The sequence below is a fragment of the Rhipicephalus microplus genome, chromosome 2, assembly GCF_043290135.1.
Source record: "Rhipicephalus microplus isolate Deutch F79 chromosome 2, USDA_Rmic, whole genome shotgun sequence".
Taxonomy (NCBI): Eukaryota; Metazoa; Arthropoda; class Arachnida; order Ixodida; family Ixodidae; genus Rhipicephalus; species Rhipicephalus microplus.
The window spans coordinates 224,968,235-224,987,065 of record NC_134701.1 but is presented as its reverse complement, the minus strand read 5'-3'; the positions used below and the strand labels follow the sequence as shown (position 1 = coordinate 224,987,065).

At 49.1% G+C, this 18,831-nt stretch overlaps 1 pseudogene; it reads right to left on the bottom strand.

Annotated features, from left to right (window-relative positions):
- Positions 1-14,130: 14,130 nt before the first annotated feature.
- LOC142787260 (uncharacterized) lies at positions 14,131-14,978 on the bottom strand (annotated as a pseudogene).
- Between the last annotated feature and the right edge of the window lie 3,853 nt (positions 14,979-18,831).

Below are 18,831 nucleotides of genomic sequence, written 5' to 3'. Positions count from 1 at the left end.
GCCCAACTCAGCATCATTCACTACGCCGACATACTGTGAATACTTCTAACACCATCTAGTTATATTATTGCCAAGGACATATGCACAAAGCGCCATCTATTCATCAAAACATAAACTAGAGGTGGCTACATACTACGGAGGAAGGAACGGAGGAAGGAACGTTTCATGGCCTACGGAGCTACGACCCTAAATAGTATTTTGATGACGCACTTATTAGAGCACATCCGCTGCGCCGTGCTCCGTATACCGGGCTGCAGAAATTAGGCACTTTTTCTTCTTATGAACACTACCAATCACGACCAAATTGCGCCGGAAGACGCAAACTTTGTTTATCTATCGCACCTTGTGCCCTGAGAAGACATAAGCTACTTTTATGTGCCTACTGTGATGTGGTCACGTGACGCCGCTTAGAGGACAACGAAAGGACGGCAAAGACGAGCAAGCACGCACGCACACTGAAAAAAAAATGGCAGCATATCCACGGAGTGAATGATGGAGAGTGGGGCGAAGCATTCGTCCGACCATTCGTTCTTGCTTCCGTCCGTCCATGCGTCCTTCTGTGTGGCCGTCCATGCGTCCATCCGCCCATCTGTGCGTGCGTCTGTTCGTGCGTCTGTCTCTGCGTTCATCCATGCATCCGCCCCTGCGTCCGTTCATGCGTCCATCCATGCATCTGTCTGTGTGTCCGTTCGTCCATCTATTCAACACTCCATGTACCAACATCTCGCATCTTTTCATCATATATTCCCCATATAGAAGCACCGCCGTCCAGCGAACATTCCAAGGACTAAACGAGAGGTGGCACACGCACACTTTCGTACGGCTTGCGCTTCGGGTCTACTTCCCACCTTTAACCACCTCGAGTTCATGGAATATACTAGTTCACCTTATTCATGGCACTGCGGCCCAACCTTCGCTAAACCTTTCTAAAACCAAGAAGGTTACGCCCAGCGAGTATAACGTAGCAACCTTTTTCTGTCAGACAGTGCTCAATGTACATGCCAATGGCTGCTAATGGGGATCGCAATGTGTGCGCTCACTAAAAGCCGAATGCTCCTGTCTCTCATTCCCCATTAGCAGCCGATGGCATGTACATTGAGTACTAGTTTTTATTGTTTAACAACGCACAGAAGAAATCTCTCACCGGCACCACCTTGGAGGTCAAAACGTTATACTCTTTACACACTACAACGGCTACGAGGGACGAACGGGTGCCGCTATAAAAAGCTTCGCCCCTAAAAGAGTTGTTCACCCGCTTTGCGCACATCTTCCTGCACGTGCCCACGTGGCGCGTGCAAAAGAAAAGACCAGGCAGGCCACGTTGGCCGATCAGACGGAGTCAGAAGCGGGAGAGAAGAAGGCGCGTTGTCCTGGGTGGACATCTAAGTTCGGGAGGGCAACAATGTCGGGAGGTGCCTCGTTGGACGTCAACGCCCGAACAACTACATACACGGCACGTCCTCTGCTCCAGCGCCCGGTGGATGCAGCACCTGCGACAACCTGCCTGGCCCTTTTCGTCCGACACCATGGACGCTGCCGCGGCTGCTTCGTAGAGCCCCAAACGCATAAGCGCGTTGTCTATATGAGCGGTTTTCAAAGACGCTTCTTGTGCTCATTGTATTGCTGTGCTTTTGTCTTTGTCTCATGTGTGCCTTTTGAGTTTGAATATATGTTTCCGTGCAGTGGAATTTGCTCCACCTCTGTGCAGCCCTAACCCGCGTCTCTAGCACGACTCTTAAAGCTTGGTCCCCGAACCTTTATAACATGACCCCTACATTTCTCTGATCTTTATTTCCTGTATATAGGGTAGAAGACCGGGTGTTTGTCAAGTTGGCGATCAATTTCTTGCACACTCTTTTGTACAAGTAGGGAGTCGTGATTGGTTAGTGCGTTGATGAACGATAGACGAGACGATGGCGATGAGGCCGTGCCGTGGTCGTAGCTTTTATTTGGTACGTGGGCGTAGACGGGGCCGCAGCTGCCACATCAAGCTGAGCCAGGAGCTAGGTTTTTCTTAATTTTTCGTGGCTCGCGCATTACCAGCCACGCGACCAGCGGCAGCTAGTCAAGACTGGCGCGGCGCTACATCGGCTCGCCCCCTAGCGCTTTGCGCGATTTTAAATATGCAGGAAAGAAGAAAAAAATTGCAGCACATCCATGGAGTGAATGATGATTAATTGTGTGAAGCGTCCATCAGTCCGTCCGCGCTTCCGTCCATCCGGTTGTTCTTGCTTGCGTTTGTCCGTCCATGCATCCGCCTATCCATGCGTTCATCCGCGCGTTCGTCTATTTGTTCGTGCGTCTTTGTCGGTCTGTCCGTCCGTCCACGCGTCCTTCGGTTTGTCCGTCTGCTTGTCTGCCTGTTCGTCCGTGCATGCGTCCGTTCATCTAGTAAACACTCGAAGTGCCGTCATCTCGCACCTTTTGATCATATATTCTTCATATACAAGTACTGCCGTCCAGTGGACATTCCAAGGACTAAACGAGATGTGGCTATCTACAACAACTACTACAAACATACGTCGAGGACGCACGACCCATGGCTTAAGAAGCTTCATCCCAAAAGCAAGAGGGACGGACTCCATGTACGTGAGCGGCAGTCCATGGTTTGTCCCTGCGGTAGTCCAAGTTGTTACTGTAAAAAAACGTTGGGCATCCAAAAGTTCTGGCGGGCGATACTGGTAGCCGCGGAGCGGGTGAAGTGCGCGCCGAACAGATGTTGTAGGCTGCAGTCGAGGCCCTTGTGACCGCGGGTCTCGGCGGCGCCATCGGTCGCCATTCAGATAATGCCTAAGAAAGTATGGTGCGGAGCGCGGGGATGCCTCGTGAGGGTAATTGTCGCTAGTGTTGCGTGATCGGCGTAGGCACGAGCGTCATTGAGAAATTGCCGGTGTCTGCGTGAGGTGTGGGCTCGCTGATCGATGGTTCCTGGAACGGCATGCCAGAAGAAAAGCTCCACAGCTCATTTATGATGAGCTGTAGAGGAAGCAGCAGGCAGGCGCGTTAAACAGAGATGGCATGCATGGTGGCAGGAGCTCGTGGTGTACCTGGGCGGCAACGACGCTGGCACATTTCGGTCACCTAGACTTGAGCAGGACTCGTAATAATGACTGCGTCGTTGAAGCTAGTGTGGGGAATGCTGATTTGGTTCAATATCCTCCTCGCTGTCTTCAGATGTGTTTGCCAGCAAGTCGTGCGTCGCCGAAGGTTCAAGCTGTGCTGGGGCATGATACGGCACGTGTATGTGGATAGCAGAACCACCTTGTGCAGCCGGCACAGGAGAACTTGAGTGCGGGACGGCATGCTGACTATATGTTTGCGTAGCCGGTGTGTCCCAATCGGGTAACTTGACCATGGACATTAATGAAGCGTGGTCTGCAGTCGTTGCCGAGTTGGCGGTAGCTTTGCCTCTAGTGTGGAAGGAGGCAGCAGGCTCAGTTATGGTGCTGCCTATGGTGTCATTGAACAAGTGACAGGTGGCACCAGTTCGGCTCTCACACCCCGTATGAGGAGGCGCTAAAGTCGTCATGGTCACTGACATCACGTGTCCACAGGCGTCGACCGCTCAACCAAAAGCTCGTCTGTTATCAGCGGATCGGCCGGGGTAGTCAGCGGCGCAGAACATGACGCTGTAACGAATCCAATGGCGGTGTGTGATGCCATAGCCGGCGTCAAATCTGTCACGGAGAGTGGTGGCAGTGGCTCTGGTGGCAAAGCCAAGACCTCAGAGATAGGAACTCTCAACTGTGGCGTTGCGGATCTCTCGTGCAACCTACCGATTGACGCGGCAGCATGATCTTCACCAGTGTAGCCGGATGCTGCTGGCAGGGCGATAGTGTGGACTGGCCGTTGTCCGGGAGGCGTACACGAAGATGAGCCAGGCACCGCGGTGTCGCCTTTGCGAATGTGATGTTCGAATCCGTAATACTGAAGCACTGCGCCGCGCAGGTAAGGGCGAGGACTCCACGCGAAGCACGTGAGGTGGTGTTCGAGGTTCTGTGGTAGGTGGTATTCCAGCCCTTCAAAGGAATTCTTAGAGACCGATGCTATCGAGCTCCAAGGCTGCCTTGAAATGTTGGAACCATGACTCGATGCAGGTGGTCCGAAATGGTGGTAGGATAGGCTCAAAGTGCGGCTGGAAGGCTCGATCTGGCTGGAACATGGCCGTTGAGCTCAGAGGTAGTGTTGCAGCGCTGATCGCTTGCCCTTGGTCACAAAATGTTGTGGAACGAGAGAAGGGATGGCGGCGATGAGGCCGTGCCATGGTCACAGCTTTTATTTGGGAAGCGGGCGTAGACGAGGTTGCAGCTGCAGCGTCCGGCCAGGCCAGCTGGGAGCTAGGCCGTTCCGAATTCCTCGTGGATCGTGATGCGCAAGCCACGCGGCTCTCGTCTTCTTTAGCGTGGAAGCTGGCCAGAAATGGTGCGACGCTACATCTCCTACTGAAATTTTGTGGACACTTTGTTAGCTTTAAAGTGTGCTTGGCGATAGCCTGTGGCCATTCGGCTAAGCCATGTCATCTTTTTCTTTATTTTTATTTTATTACTTTTTTATATCTTAAAGCTGTGTCAGCAGTGACGCGATTGCTGAGAGGCTGTTAGAGAGAGAGAGAAGCCCAACCTGACAGCTTTCCAGGGCTTGAACGGACGGATGGACGCAAGTATAAGCCATTAAAAGCTTTCACCGTAACAAGTTCATCATTGCGAATGAGAATTAGGTTCATTATTGGAACTCGGTTGTGGATGGATGAATGGTAAAAGTTTATTTCGCCAGAAAGCAACTGCGGATGATTCCGTGTTAGATTGCCATCAACCCAAGGTTGGCGGTGACCTGTGTGGCCCACTCCACGACCCTTAAGTGGACAACTGGGTCTGAGCTGGTCAACACGGCTTCCCAGTGCTCAAGAGAGGGATCACGCATAATATCCACCGGTGGCGGCACTATGCTATTTTCCCAAAGTATATGATCATATGTTGCCACAGCCTGACACCATTTGCATTGCGGCTTTATCTCCTCCGGGTATATTTTGTTCAACACGCAAGGGTTGCAAAAAGATTGCGTCTGCAGTTTTCTCCAGACGCATTCCGCGCCTTTGTTAACCGCTTGTGCGGAGGCGGATAAAACCTCCGCTATAGTTCATAATGATTTGTTATGTCGTGAAAGGACACCAGCCCATCTCGGTTAGCCACGCCAAAACAGGTGTTTTAGGTGCACATTTAGATTCAATATCGCACTTAAAAAGTGCTTCCTGATAAAACAAATGCGTGTTTATTTCGTTGTTAATATTAACCCCTGGCGTTTTATTTCCCAATACATAGACATGATTATGAAAGACGTTCTAGGGGAGGCCTCCGGAAATTTCGACTATCTGGTGTTCTATAACGCACTGATATCACAAAATACCCGGACCTCTACCGTTTTGTCTACTGAAATGCCACCGTCACGGCCGGAATCGAACCCGCCACCTTTGGGTCAGCAGCCGAGCACCGTAGCCACTGCTCCGCCGCAGCGGAATTTAACTCGTTGTTCCATACCCCGGATGCCCCACTTAAGTTTAGCCATAGTGTAAATCAATTTTAACACACCCTACGAGGACGTCTCCAAGTTTATTTTGCTGGCCATTGTCAAAAGCAGGCCACTATAATTTGTTATGTTCTATTCAATCACTTTATTAGTGAAAGTTAACTAACAATCCTTGCATTTAGCTACTTTACGTTAGAACTGTCATTGACAAAACGGATGAAAATGTTTTCAGGGAGCGGCTCATAATTGTTTTGTAACAATTGTCGAGGCTTTGAAGGTAAGCCAGCGATAAATATAAAATACGTGACATACCTGCTTGAGGGAAGGGATTGCAGTGCTGTCAAACGTTCCGCATGTTATGGACGTTGTAGCACCTCCACAGAGTTTAATCATGTGTGTCCCACACGTAGGAACTGTCTGTATGCGAGGTCATCTGCCTCCCTAATTAGTACGTTCTAATCGAAGTTCCTTGCCCTCCGGCAGTTCTGCGTGCAAGCCCTGAACTTTGAGGCGACTCAGCCGTGGGGTGACATACCCATGCCTCTCGGCATTCCTGACTAATTGAAGGACGTCTGTAGGACTGTGTGGTGTGGGCCTCGTAGTGTTTGAACAATATTGCACAATATCATACGTGGCATTCGAACAACAGAGAACGTAAGAACAATGCTTGAATAAATGACACCAGGTGGTCTAAATTTCCGGAGCCCTCCACTACGGCGTCTCTCATAATCATATAGTGGTTTTGGGACGTTAAACCCCACATATCAATCGAATCAATAAATGACACCAACTACCTAGTAAAGAAATCTGAGAAAAATACAGAGAGAACGTTACCTAAAGACACTGACGTAACGGTCAGGAGAAACAAAAAAAAAAGAGTAGCCATTCCACTGTGTAGAAGTGGATGATTTGTTGTTGTATAATACATTTTCCCGCAATTTTTTTTGTAGCTTATATTTTTCGTCGGTAACAAACGGAATGTGTTTGTCGATCAGAATCCTCCTTGCGTAAAATGTAGTTGTGTGCAGTCACCGTAAACGGGATCCTGACAACTCACAATACGACTATTTTCTTTAAACTTTCTTGAAAATTGCCTGAATGTACGGCAAAGCAATTTCACTAAGATAGAGTTTCTTAATCACAGGTAAGCAATGCAAAAAATATAGGTTGACAAAACAGCAAATCGAATTCATTTATTTATTTTTATTTATTGTAAGTCGTACCAGCCGCAACTATAGAATTCAATCAGATGTTGTCTATGGCAATGAACTAAATAGCATGTCAATAAACTGAAATAAGCTGGATAAAGAACAAGGCAACGTAACTTCTTAAATGCGACGCTTTTCTTGGTGAACTTCTGCAAGCTTGAGCATATCTATCTAGCCGCCTACGACTTTGAGCTCTCCTTGCCTTTTTGGTAATAAAACGAATACACAAAATTTTATGGCATAATATTACCGCATGATGAACATAACTGACAATTGATAACATGAAGATAATGACGTGCATGTCGCGAGTGTCATGATTCAAATGCAATGGTCATGGTGCTCTTGGGACCGTTTTGTTAACTTTATCCCGTATACCCAATTTGGTATGGCATGAGAGTGTCTGACGAATGTGTCAAGTCCTAATTTGCAAATCACGATGCATGTCAAGGTACATCGTGATATACATCACATGTGCTTTTTAATTACCCTTTAACCCTTTAAGACCCTTTAAATAAATGAATTGTAAGGGAGGTTCAATAAGGTCTGCAATGACCGCGACGATTGCAGCAACAGCAGGCAAGGCGAATTGTCCGAGTGAGCCAGCCGACGGCGATGCGTTTCTGCACGTCTCTGTTTTAAGTGTGAATACACTTTATAAACGACCCCAAACCGTCCACCGCCGTCGGCGGCGTCCGCAGTCTTCTCTCTATCTTTAAAAGAAAGAGGATTTGGCGGGCCGCAGCGCGACGCTCTACCGAATAAGCCACGGACGCGACGCTGATATCGGTGTCAGTAACGCGCCTTATACCCCCTCCCCCTTCGCTCGCTCCTCCGCTCTCCTCGCTCGCTGCAGCTGCGCGCGCACCCCTCTCTCTCACGTGCCCGCCTTCTCTCTCAGTCTCCCGTCGAGGGTGGGTCGTGAGGGGGAGTAAAGTTAAAATCCGTTGGCATTCGCCAGTGAGTTAACGTAAACTCCCCCGTGTGATCAAATTGCGATTCCCAGGAACCATTACACCATAAAGGCACCTTAGTGTGATTAATAAATATAATAGTGCGAATTAATAAATACCCCTCATAGCATCACCCCGTGTATTCGCACTTAACCATGTTCACCCTCGGGGAAATGCTTCGGAGTTTTTTTTCTTCCTGACAATCTGAGAGGTAGTCATCCTGGTGACCTAAAGAGAGGCAACAGGATCATAATACGGCCTTTGACAGCTAATGTGGACTGTGTCTCGTCCCTACGACGAAGGTCGGAAGACGGCGTAACGGGTTAAACCACATAATTAACAGGAGAGGTCTGCGCAGCCACGCGGTATAGGTCCGTGATACTTAAGAAGGAGCTTATACTAAAGGCCGGGAGCAGAAACTGGCGGAACCCAAAGCCACACAAGACAGTTTTACGGTGAAAAGGTGAGGAGGTATCTCAAAGTTGTGACGTTCTTTTTTGGCAACACCGTTTGTTGGAGAAGAAAGAACAGGCCAGTTGTCGGCATTTCTTGGCATGGTGGTCGTTAGCGTCAGGGTGGTATATGGTAGAATAGTATCAGTGGTGGTGAAGGGTTCACGACCGCATAGAAAAAAGAATGGTGGAAATTCGGTGGTGCCTTGGTAGGCGGTGTTATACGTGAACGTGACGAACGGAGGAGCAAGATTCCTATTACAGTGGTCTGAAGCAACGTACGTCAACATGTCAACAAGAGTTCAATTGTTCCGTGAAGCCATGGCTGATATGGGGTAGTGGTGCGGTGAATAATTCTGCATATGATTGCAACGCCTCTGACAAAATACATGGCTCAGTCACTGAGCAGTTCACGAGGGGCACGCTGGTGGAAAACAAAGTTGCGTAGAATGAACGAGGCAGCGTCCTTTGTTGTTGTGGCAGGTAAGGTAGCGGTTTTGGTGTATCATGCCAAATGATCCACGGCGACGACAATCGAGTGGTTCCCAGCACCAGTGCATGGGAGAGGCCCGTACAAGTCAACGCCGACGCGATCAAAAGGGTGATCGGGGCAGGAAAGCGGCTGGAGAGGTGCTGTGGAGAGATGCGAGACTGGTTTGCGTCATTGGCAGGTGAGGCAAGAGCGGACGTATTTTGCAGACGAAGCTGTACCTGCTACGCCGATAACAGCGGATACGAAGGCGCATGTACGTCTTGAACACGACGCCGTGACTACACTGTGGGTCGTCGTAGAAAGCGGAGCACAAGTCTTGACGAAGTTGGCGGGGTACGAGTTCGACTAATAAACAAATGTGGCTTTCGTTGTGGTATGGCGGCGGTGTAAAAGGCCGTCGCGGATAGCGTAATGCTGCGCATGGCGGCGGAGCGCTCGTGGGGCCGGTGCTCTCAGAGCTCTTCACTAAAAGTTCAGAATTGGGGCGATTCATGGGGCGATTCATGTCTCGGAGGCCATTTCTACGATATCAAGTGACGAAATATCGTGATTGCGACTAGATAGTTGACGTTTGAAATGATGGGGAAGCGGGCAAGGCGTCGGCATCAGAGTGTCGGCGGCCAGTGTGATATACTACGTGGATGTTGTACAGTAGTGAGGTGACCGGACGGGTCCTTGAGGTTTCACAACCAGGACGACCGTTAAGATGGCGGCGAAGAGCCCATATGAGGGCCAGGAACTTTTTTTAGGTTGCGGCGTAATTGTTGTCGGGGTTTTGTGAGTGCACACCTGGCATGGCTCGTGCAACCACGTATTCGGTGATGGCATCGCTACGTTGGGCGAGCACCGTACCAAGGCCGACACGACTGGAATCAGTGTGAATTCCTGTGCGTACGCTCGATCGAAGTGACGCAAAATTGGCGGAGATGTAAGCAGACGGCGAAGCGTCGTAAAGGCATCATCACAAGCTTCCGACCAAGAAGATAATTCATTGTCGCCTTGGAGGAGTGCATTGAGTGGAGCGGTGACAGTAGTAAAATTTCAAATGAAGCATTTAGAATATGAGCATAGGCCGATGAAGCTGTGTACTGCTTTCAGGTTAGTAGGCTTCGGGAAGTCGGTTATGGCGGGAAGTCGGTTAGCACTCAGTCTCAGCCATGGGCACTTTCTAGTAGCCAGACCGGAGATCCAAGGAAGAAAAATTTGGCAGAACCCACGTACTTGGGAATACGTTTTGCGAAGGATGTGGAAAAAAGGTGACCGTGTTGAAATTTTTTTATTGAGTGACACGTCATGAAATGCCCTTATAAATAATGTACGAATGTCACACACTGGCTGCGGCGGCTGCATTTCCGATGGAGACAGAAATGGTGTAGGCCCGTGTGCTCAGATTTGGGTGCACGTTAAAAAAACCCAGGTGGTCGAAATTTTCGGAGCCCTCCACTACGTCGTCTCTCATAATCATATGGTGGTTTTGTGACGTTAAACCCCACATATCATTCAATAAAATGTCCCACACAGACATATGCTGAAGAGTTGCAGATGTTTATATAACCAGTTGTTTGCACTTGCGCACCGATGCCAACTGGAACATGCGTATTAGCAACACCAGAAGGTGATATGAAGCTCTGATGCTCGCGAAAATGCTTGCCCTGGACACTGCTACATAAATCAACCTTAGCGCATGGCAACTGACCACATCTGACGTTAACCCTACGTGACGGCTGTATCAAAGGAGTGCATATGTAATGTTTATAATATTGGGTACGCAGCACTGAAAGCACTATTAATGTTTCACGAATATTAGCGTCTATTTGAAAAGTAGTTCCGAGACCTGGCGTAGCTCGGTGGTAAAATGCTTCAAGGGCACCCAGAATGCTTGGGTTCGATTCCAGCTGGGACTCATCGGGTCGACGCTATGAATTGGGTGTTTCTTAATACTCGCGCGTTAAAGTTGCCCATGTGTGTTCTCGTCGTTCCTGGGCAGATATGAAGTGTCAATCACCTGTGTCACATACCCGCATACTAGTGGCACATACCCGCCCGTGGGTATGTGCCACTGTCTAGCGGGAAGTGTTTGACGACGTACGCGACGGGATTGTGACTTCATTCATGTCTTGACAAGCACGTCGTATTCGTCAAACCATCTTACCCTCTCATGCTAATTTTGGTTCACGCCAAATAAATGGGGTGACCACGAGAGCACCCAAACGTAAGCGGATAGATAGATAGATACACTCAAAGTCGCCGAAGTTTGCTAAGAATTGCTGCGCACTTATAAAAACTCCGCTACTTGCAAACAGTCGAGTGCGCCGTAAATTCGTGGCAAGGGGAACACATCTTTTCGGGTAATCTTGTTAGGCCGGCGATAATCGACGAAAAATTGTATCGGGCCATCTTTCTTTCGAACAGGATATATACCAAAATTCGTAGAACGAAATATTTCTGTATGACAAACATACATGAAAGGTGGTAACATGAAAATCATGATATGCATGTCATGCGCGTCGTGACCTATATACCATGCTAATGGCGTGCTCGCGGCCGGTTCGTCAACTCGATAAGCGCCTAAATTGGTATTGCATAAGGTTACTGTAAGACAAACATAAATTACAGGTGGTAACATTAAAATTATGACAGGCATGTCATATACAGCATGATTTATATTACAGGATTTTGGGTATGCATACTAAAATTGGTCTAAGTATACATTTCTGTATCACAAACGAAACAGACAGGTGGTAAAATAAAAGTGATAACATGCGTATCACGTACGGCATAACCTACATGCCACGCTTGTGGTGTTGTGCTCGCGGCCATGTAGCTGACGTGACATGAGCCAAATTTGGTTCTGCGCCAAGTGATGGTACGACTAAGATAACTGACAGGAGACAACACGAAAAACATCATGTACATGTCATGTACGGCTTGACATACATATGACGCTCATGCTGCCCTAGCATCCATTTTGATAGCTTGACGTACAAAAGTAGAAATTCCGTGACGTGACTGTATGACGAACATAAATGAGCAGTGGTAACATGAAAATCTTCATAAGGATGTCATGTACACTATGATTTGCATGACAATATTTTGTTGCGCTTTCAGTCATTTGTTTACATGATATATACCTAAATTGGCATTGTGTGACCTGGGGGCGTGACAGATATAAATGACAAGTGGTGCATTGCGTGTACAAAACATAGTGTTTTTAGACGAACAAAGGATATAAAGCCATCTAGATGTCATGACATGAATGACTTCGTTGGCCTCAAAGAAAAACAAGGGGATGTGCTCAGCTCTTTGCTGGCTGCTTCACATTGCATAGTTTCCCACAGTGCGTGGGTGCTGCTATATTCTTATTCTTTTTCTCACAATCGATGCAGTTCCATGTATGATTATAAATCAGGCGCTGTTACATGTTGCTCTTCCTGCCCCTCGGTTTGCTTTCTTTTTTTATTATTTTTCTTAACGGGAAATCGCTTTGTTGAAAGGTTATTTAAATCTTTCGGCTGACTACTCTTAACAAGGCCGACGAAATCTATGAACAGCAGACTCGAAATGACCCTACGACTTCAACCCAGCTGTTTCTTTCCATATTTGTCCGGATTGCTACGCTTCTCGCTCGCTGTTCTATTTCAATCTCCTTTTTGTATTCAGCATTTCCGCCTGAAAGGTTCTTTTGAGAAAACTCTGCATGCTGTTGAATTGCTATTGGTTATTTAGTCATTCATGTGGGCCGCTCGTGAACCTTTCAAGGGATGTTTTTTATATCATACCTTTCTTGTGAAATACCGATTCTTAGCAAACTTTCAGGGACGTCGAAGTTGTTACGGCTATTTGCTCGACCAAAGTGTCCACACTGGACATCGTATAGTTATGCTATTTTTTTGTGGATTACATGTCCTTCATGTATAAAACGTGTCGCAGTATGCCCTAAACAAAAACTGGAGAGAAAAGAAACTAGCAAAACCCCCTAGTCTAGAGAATAAATTCTGTGTGTTTTGGAAGTGACGAAATACGAGTAGGATCGAAATTGAAGTGTTCAAGCAGCGCACCAACTGTCATTTTCATCCATTAGGCTGCTTCGAACGGCGTGGAACTTTTCATAACAAAAACCGCCCTTTTCGTTGTTACGGAAACAAAATTGACGTTGTTAGGTAGTGTTCGCATTCAAACCTTGCAGTCTCTTTGATGCTTTACCTGGCCCCATCAGAAATCAGGGAAGTAAAGATTTTATTGTGTATTGTGACGAAAGCGCTACGCCGTCGATTATAGTGGAAGAAGAGCAAGAACAAACAAAGAAATGCAAGACAGCACTGTTGAAGCATCTCTTATGAGAGCACCGATGATTGTCTTCCAAAAACGGCGTACGGCGCGTTGAATTTCCACTCGGTTCCCACTTTAATGTGGCTTAATTTTCAAGCGCAATGATCGCATCATTCAGATGTAATCACAATGTGCTCGTTTTGCTTACAGCAGTCCCAATTCGCGGGGAAGAGAGCCTTGGCTAGCTACGAAGATAAGCTGCGGCTTGTCGCCAAGGTCCCTAGCTCAAGGCATACAACACACGGGGATTCAGACTTGGGCTGCATTCTGTTAATAATGTATAGTCTTGCTCTGTTTCTGCATAAGTGACTGTAATTCAAGCGACCAGTCAATAAATTTGAAAAGCATGAAGATGTTTACACTAGCAGTGTAAACATAAAGAAACAGAAAACGTGGCCAATCTTGTGAGTTCGCGTGGCCTTCTTTGCTTTGGCCAGTTCCTTCCTTGGCGTAGACAAAGGTAGAGTCGAACTGTAGTAATAGCGAAAGTTGGGCTAGTTAGTGGTTCATACTTGGGAAGTAAACACAGCGCAAAATTATAGACAAGGACAGATGAAGAGATGGCACCGCACTGAACTCGCAACTAAACTTTGTTGAAAGATACACGCACATATATCAAGCATTTGACCCGGTCACGTGGACAACCAAAGGCGCCTGCGCATCTGTCCTTGTCCTCTGTCCTTGTCGATATTTTTGCGCTGTTTTTACTTCCCAAGTCGAACTGCAGCCTGTGCCAGATCATGCAAGACTGTACAAACTTAGGCGGCAGACGCCAACGTGCAAATCAGGCTGTGGCTGTCCCGGTAGAAGCACGGGCTCTCGATATCTCGTGCTTGCCTCGCGCCATGCAGAATAAACTTGGCGTGGCGTCTGCGCGGTCTGTCTCCGTTAGTGGGCGTGGCCTGGCGGCGGCTGCTCATTGGCGCATGCGCGGGTAGACGAACGGAACGGAGCGTGTTTAGGAACTTGCTCGCCAAGCTTCTTCTGGTCGAGGCATGTTTCTAGGTGGGTACGATAGAGGCGCAGCTGTGCAATGCACGCACTTCACGCCCAGTGTAACTTTCATGATGTAGGGAGAGAAAGAGAAACACTTTTTTTATTTATTTGTCTACAGGAAGTAGGAGAGAGATCGCCCGTTGAGGGCCACCCTTCACACATACTAGGTGGGCTCCTCGTTACAGGAGTCCATTGGCAGCCAGTGCGACTCGAGCTCGGTTTACCCGAGCCTTCTGGCTCGCCAGATCGGAACAGCTGAGCAGGGCTGCCTCCCAGTCCTACCGGGTGGGGTTTGGTTTTGGGGTGAGAAGCGGAGTTGACTGGCATGCCCACATTATGTGGAAGATGTCAGAGGACTTCTCCGCACAGTGCGGGCAGATTCATGTACATGCAGGATCAAGATATTTGAAAGCTGCCGGACACAGCAGTGTTTTTGTGTAAAGGTGGAGGAGTAAGCGTTATTCTGCGATTTTAAGGCCCTGAGAGGGTTTATGATAAATCGCATGACCGAGTCGATAGAATTCAGTAATTTCTCCATATGTTAAGTCCGGATTAGCTTCGGGATCCCTTCCGGAAAGGTCTGAAGGCGTTACCCGGAGAGTGAGCGCGCGGGCAGCGGCGTCTGCCGTTTCATTGCCTTCGAGGCCCGTGTGAGCCGGAGCCCATAGGATGCTACGGGACGCGGGGGTCCCGACGTAATTACTATTTTGTAAGATGCGGTACACCAGGTATGGGACGTACCCGCGTCGAATATTTCTGCAGGCCCTTATGGAGTCCGTAATGATGACGTGTGAGTCCTGGTCTGCGACAGCTAGCGTGATGGCGACTTCCTCTGCACGTGTTATGTTCTGTGCTCTGAATGTGAGACCATTCACGGTGATGTTTTGGTGGACGACTGCAGCCGTGTACCACCCCCATGGTGAGGGCCGGAGGCGTCCACATAAAATATACCGTGTTTGTTCCCATAGTGGCGGGCTAGTGCCTCCGCCCGCGCAAGGCACTTGCCATTGTGGTCGTCACGCGTCATGTCGGCCGGAAGAGGGCGCACGTGCAGGGCGTATCTGCAGACTTCTGGGATGCGTACGCACTCTTCCGTCTCTAGGTGTGCTTCAATACTCACCGTAGACGACTAAATAGACAGCTAAACGGACGGCGGCCATCTTAGTCTCACTCCAATTCTCACGTAGCCGGCAAAGTAGACAGCCACGAGAAGATCGCATCATATACAAATACTTTGCAGGCTATTTTGCTGTCTAAACAAGATGGGGGCTCGATTGATATGTGAGGTTTAACGTGCCAAAACCACCATATGATTATGACAGACGCCGTAGTGGAGGGCTCCAGAAATTTCGACCACCTGGAGTTCTTTAACGTGCACCTAAATCTAAGCCCATGGGCCTACAAGACCCGCCTCCATCGGGAATGCAGCCGCCGCAGCCGGGATTCGATACCGCGACCTGCGGGTCAGCAGCGGAGTATCTTAGCCACTAGACCACCGCGGCGGGGCATAAAGGTGGGGGCTCTGTGAATCACTGAGATAGACCGAATCTCGTGGAATGGTCATCTGCACACAAACAGACGCTTCTCCTAAAACTCAATGTGAGTAACGTTTAGGTTTTTCAGATTTTAACACAAGTTCGGCCAGAAAATACAACTGTTATATTTGTTCATTTTGGATTTCTCTTCTCGACACGAGGTGGCACTTCGTTGCGTAACATCTAAACGTGCTCCACTTCTCGGACAGTATGGGCCCGGTACTGTCTTTTAATTAATCTGTGTAGACTGTCTACGGGCTGTCTTAGAATTGGAACACAGCCTCTGTTGGGTGGTGGATGTGTAGTCGGGCTAATAGGCGGCGACCCGAGGGAGTGTTCGAAAGTCTGTGTATTGGTTAATCATGTGTGCCTCCTGGAGCTCTGCGAAAGTGTTTAAAATACCCAGGCCCACAAGGCGCTGCTTGGACGTTGTTATTGGGAGATCAAGGGCACGCTTGTACATCTTTTTGAGAATCGCCTCAAGGGCATTCTCGTCAAACTTGCACAGGTGGAGGTAAGTTGCCGAGTAGAGGACTCGACTGGTTACAAATGCATGCGCCAGCCACAAGACATCTTTGCAACGTAACCCCCCGCGCTTGTTGGAAAACCGGTGGAGCATATGGCCCAGCTGGTCGCCCACCTTGCACAGTTTTGTCAATGTTGTATGGACTCGGCGATGTTTGTAAATAAACGAACCCAGTACTCTGATCTCATCGTGTTCTGGGATGGGTCCGCTTCGTAAGGACAGTTCAATTTTGGTAGTGCACTTTGCTGAGGGGCGTCTGTACACAAATTTCGATTTGGTCATGGAGCACTGGTCGATTTGGTCAGAAAAGTTGGCAAGTAATTTCACCGTTACTTTGTCTCTCCCCAGTGCCGTTCCTCGCTTCATTTTAGTCAGGGTTGCATTCAGGTCATGTAGTTGGAATGGTTGATCCAGCTCCGCGTTCTCGGAACCTGCATACAAGCGCGGTGGCCCTTCGGTTTCATGTTGGACACATAGGTATTGATCGCGTAGTTTGCATGCTAATTTTGAGGTGTCTCCGTCGAAGGCATGCATTGCCCGTCGGAGATCTTTTAGATGCGGAGCATCTAATACTCGAGGCTTGTAGTGCGGCGCCGTCCGCAAGCTTCCTCCTCCTTCTTCCACCATCTGTGCATCTCTTCCTCATCTACACACCGCGCGCTTCACTCCTCCACCATCTGTGCACCCTTCCTCCTCTACACACCGCGTGCGCTTCTCCTCTTCACGAACATTCGCTAGCTGTATAATGTAGCGCGCATGCGCCGTCACGCTTCGAGAACATCGGCAGCTGACGCGCGCGCATGCGCCGTCGCGCTTCGAGAACATCGGCAGCTGACGCGCGCGCATGCGCCGTTGCGCTTCTCCCCCTTCTCGAACATTCGACAGCTGACAGTGCATGCGCCGTCGCGCTGTATATATACTCAAGGTCGGTGCTCGCTCGCTCAGTTTCCGCTCGTCGGTTGGTTTGTACGGCGCGTCGACGTCCGAGGTCGCAATGATCGACGTCCCTTCGACCAGTGCCGGCCAAAGTGTTGGCGGAACCGCAACCAAGTCGTCGTCCGAAGACAAGGCAGCCCGGAGAAGAGCTCGCGACGCCGAACGTAAACGTCGGCGTCGAGCGGAAGATGCTCAACTTAGAGAACGTGAAGCCGCTGAGAGACGTCAGCGTCGAGCAGCAGCACCGGATTCGGCCGCTTTGAAACGTAAGCGTCGACAAGAGGACCCGGACTTTCGAAAACGGGATACGTGTCGTACGTGTTCACTCATTTAACACCCCTCCTACAACCACGTTAACCAATTTAGCCAGCGACCCAAGTAAGTCGCAACTTAACACCCCATTTCACAACCACGTTAACCAATTTAGCCATCGACCCAAGTAAGTCGCACTTTAACACCCCGTTAACCAATTATATGCTCCGCATCCTCCTCAGTGTTCCCCCGAGGGAAGCTGCGGGCAATTTTTTTGCGTTTCAGCTCTGGTTTGGGTCGGATCAATCAAGGTGCGTAAGAGACGCCAAGTATTCCGGCTGGAGATTTGTCTAGCAGCTGTGTTGAATCGGTCTACCAAATTCGAGTCGGCGAGCTGGGCCACATCATCTGCCACTCGTTTTGTGAACACGGCAATGCCAATTTTCAGTTTTCGATTGTGTATTTGGCGGCGCCATCTGCGGACGAGGCTGTGCCACACCTCCCAGAGGTGAAGGAGGAGATTGTCCACTCCCGGCGTAGCCTCTGAGAGTTGAACTTGACTTTCTGTTGAACGAAGGTGTGCGTCCGATTTTTGTGATCATGCGTGGTAACCTGCTTCGCTAATAGGGGCTAGATTAGTGTAGGTTTTCCGAAACTTTGTCCAGTCGGGTATGCGGGCTTGGACATGGGGTCTTGTCATTGGTTCGGTTGTGACGGCGGTGTTGAGTATGCAGTGGTCACTGCCGATGGTTTCCTCTGTGCTGCCCCAGTCTGCATGTCTAATGATTTTGATGAAGGTAAGATCCAAACACGTGTCCCGAGTCACGGAGTTACCTACCCGCGTTTGATGTGCAGGGTCAGCGTGAAGAGTGAGGCCCAGCGTAGACCCAAGTTACGCTAGCTTGCACCCACGCTTCTAATCACGCACATAACCCCATAGGGTGCTGCGAGCATTGAAGTCACCCACGATCACCAGGGGATCACTGTCAGCAGCCTTCAGGGCGCGATTGAAGAGTGCTCTGAACGTTAAATGTTTAAGTCTAAGGGAACTATATATGTTAAGTTTGTGGAGTGGCGCATCTTGTTTCTTGAGCGGAAGAAGATTCACGATCACGTATAAATACACAGTTTTAAGTTCCAAGTCGATAAGGTTAGCTGTATAATTTGTATGCACACAGACGCAGGAAGAAGGGTCCTACTGGAAAGTGATGTAATTTAAAGCGTGGCGCCACTCCCTGGCTCTTGGAGGGCAACCACCACCGGAAGTGAGTCAAGAGTTAATAGGAAAAGTAAAAAATGCGCCCACATTTTGCGGGACCAAAAGCCTCGACAATTTCACTGAACAATGTTAATGGGAATGGCCGAATCGGTTTGCGGGAAGCGCCTGACCTTAGGGCTGCTCGCCACGGTGAGTTAGACTGAAGTGAGATTGTTGTGGCGCTGCATCGGAGCCAGCGTTCGCAGTGAGAGAGGAGTCCTCAATACCGGAGAGCGAGCAGCTGTCATCATCATCTATCTCTATGTTGCGTGTAAAAGTTTTAACTGAGCGGCCAGATACGTCCTTGTAGGGACCGCCAATCCAGCGTGAGGGAGGCGAGAAATGCGAAATTCGCTGGGCTATCGTCGCGGGT